This window comes from Colobus angolensis, unplaced genomic scaffold (genome assembly GCF_000951035.1).
Source record: "Colobus angolensis palliatus isolate OR3802 unplaced genomic scaffold, Cang.pa_1.0 Scaffold99, whole genome shotgun sequence".
NCBI lineage: Eukaryota > Metazoa > Chordata > Mammalia > Primates > Cercopithecidae > Colobus > Colobus angolensis.
This window is the reverse complement of record NW_012123931.1, coordinates 2,577,624-2,580,730: the sequence shown is the minus strand read 5'-3', so window position 1 is coordinate 2,580,730 and position 3,107 is coordinate 2,577,624. Positions and strand designations below refer to the sequence as shown.

Here is a 3,107-nt window from a genome sequence, read left to right as displayed (position 1 = left end):
GTGAAACCCCGTCTCTACTAAAACATACAAAAAACTAGCTGGGCAAGGTGCCGGACGCCTGTAGTCTCAGCTACTCGGGAGGCTGAGGCAGGAGAATGGCGTGAACCTGGGAGGCGGAGCTTGCAATGAACTGAGATCCCGCCACTGCACTCCAGCCTGGGCCACAGAGCGAGACTCCGTCTCAACAACAACAAAAAAAGACATTATGCGAAGAAAAGACATTATGCGGCTGGGTGCAGTAGATCATGCCTGTAATCCCAGCACTTTGGGAGGCTGAGGTGGGCGGATCATGAGGTCAGGAGTTCGAGACTAGCCTGACCAACATGGTAAAACCCTTCTCTACTAAAAATACAAAAATTAGCCGGGAGTGGTGGTGCCCCAGCTTCTTCTTCGTGGAGGCCGAGGCAGGAGAATCGCTTGAACTCATGAGGCGGAAGTTGCAGTGAGCTGAGATTGCACCACTGCACTCCAGCACTCCAGCCCAGGTGACAGAACAAGACTCCGTCTCAAAAAAAAAAAAAAAAGTCTAGTGCCTAACACAGTATCTGTGACACAGTAAGTGCTCAATAAATATCATCTTTTATTATTCAAGGGGCAAGGAAGGTGTATTTTGAAAAAGCATATACCATATATTTCTTTTTTTAAAGGCCTACAGAAAGTAAAGCTTAACAAACTCTTGGCTGGTGAAATTGCCCAGAAAAGTGAGAAAGCCTTGAAAAGCACCATGCTGAACTACTGAATGCCATGGACATAACCTTTTAATACCAATTAAAATTCCTGGGTACTAACATCTGCCATGCACAGCTCTCCAGTGTCTTGTCTGCTTACACTGAAGATGTAAAAAGAATTATACTTTGCCAGGACTACACACCTCCTTCCTTAAAAAAGAAAAAAAGTCTTTCTCTGTATGTAAATTATTAAAACCCTCTTAATTACGAAGTGCCAATCTTTCTAAGCTATTTATCTCTGACCAACATTATAGTATATAAAATAATTATCTGGAGATTATGAAGCATTTATGAAACCGCTCCTAATACAGCAAAACCAAGTTCTTACTTGAATCCTTAAAGACTCTTCTGTGTTCCCCAGTATACAGCACTGCAAATCATGGGAACTACTATATGTAGACCAAATTTTCCTCAGTGGTCAATCGTTCTCCACTATCTGTTTATGGCATCAGAAAAAAACACCTGGATTTTTTTGTCTCCCCATCAATTCTATTACAGCCATCATTAGCTAAACTAAAATGCTGTTGCTTTTGCAACTTCCTTGGCAGAGAAGATAGAACCCACCCTTTTCACATAAACATAGCACAGGGCACCAGGCCCTACTAACCAAAGCACAAATCTAGAATTTCACTTCAGATAATTAACCAGAGGCTCATTTAGACATTACTGCATAAATAAACATTGGTTCCATGTTTATTTTTCTCGGGAAAAATATTGAAATAATTTCTCTCAATAGGAAAAGATAATGTATCAAGTGAAAGCAAAAACCTCATCTAATGTGGTTCTGCTACAGGTTAAATTTGAAATGTCCTAAGGCGACTCTCCAATGCAGGCTGGAGAGCAATGTTACAGAAGTCACATACAGAAGGCTACCCTGATCCACAACTTCACCCTACTCTGAAATAAAAAGGGCAAGAACACTGTACTATGTAGACTATAAATAGAAAGTGGTCTAGATGGTCGAACATAATTACATAAAACCAGAAAGAAAAGACTTCTCACCTATAGTTACCTAAATAGCAAATTCTTTGGGAAACCAAATTTTGTTTGTTTGTTTGTTTGTTGAGACGGAATTTCGCTCCTGTCGCCCAGGTTACAGTGCAATGGCCCGATCTTGGCTCACTGCAACCTCGCCTCCCGGGTTCAAGTGATTTCTCCTGCCTCAGCCTCCCCAGTAGCTGGGATTACAGACGCTTGCCACCATGCCCAGCTAATTTTTGTATTTTTAGTAGAAACGGGGTTTCGCCATGTAAGCCTGGCTGCTCTCAAACTCCTGACCTCAAGCGATCGGCCCGCCTCAGCCTTCCAAAGTGCTGGGATTACAGACATGAGCCACTGCACCCGGCCGGGAAACTAAGTTTATATAGTAGAACCATCTGCACAATGAAAGCGTTCAAAACTACAAGTGTCAGAGATATCGGAATATTTTATTCAAAGTCTAAATTTTTCTTAAAAAAAAAACAACAAAACCTATTTTATAAACAGACCAGTTTTGAGATTAAAATGTAAATCCCAACTTTCCTGTTATAAATCTCAGCCTTGTAAAGAGGAGGAACTTCCACTGCCTTTTCAAGGCTAACTTGGTTAAAGTCCTAACGCACCGAAACATACGCCAAGTCTACTACCCACCACCCATTGGCTCAAAGGAAGCCCCGCCCCGTACAGCCACGGTAACTGAACATTAAGGGAACCCCAGAAAGGTTTTCCCTCCGCCACATTTCTAGTCTCTGATGACTCCCTGCCCCTCCCCGACCATCACCACCGCGGAAATAGGGTTCCAGCACCAGCCACACACGCTCCTACAAGAGGACCTTAGGCACTTCGCCCCAATAGATACAACCAGGAGGGTGGTGGGGGTGACCATGCTCCCACTCTCCCGGCTGCACGGTGCCAGACACGCTGCATGGAGCAAACAGAGAAAGCAGCTCAGGCACAGGGCCCTTGTGCCCTAGGCAGAAGGCATGATCGAGCCACCAGAGTAAGTCCTGACACCTCCGCAGCTCTCAGTCGGCGGGAGCCCCTCCCTCCCCACGGAGACATAAGGCGGGGCAGACCTAGGCGCCGAGACTCCCAGCCAGACCCGACAGCGGGCTTTCCCTAGCGCCGCCTCATTGCCAAGGAGGCGGAAACCCAGGGCCGGGGTGGGAGGCGGGGGACGGCCAAGGGGAGTGGCATCACGGATCAGTACGGCCCCTCTGGCCAACCGGATCCCAAGAAGGTGGAGGAACTCAGACTTCACGCCCCCTCCCTGCCGCGCCCTGAATCTACACGCGGGAGACCCCCCTATCCGTCCCCGACCCCAGCAGGCAAGAGCGCGGCCGCCAGCCCGAAGCCCCGCCCACCCCAGGAGGCGGAGAGGGGGTGGTCGGCCGCAAACCG

The 3,107-nt window shown here is 47.2% G+C and overlaps 1 protein-coding gene across 4 annotated transcripts in view; it reads right to left on the bottom strand.

The window, feature by feature from the left end:
* Positions 1-3,107, bottom strand: part of SIN3A (SIN3 transcription regulator family member A) — a 96,808-nt gene that overhangs the window by 88,925 nt on the left and 4,776 nt on the right. The window lies entirely within an intron of this gene.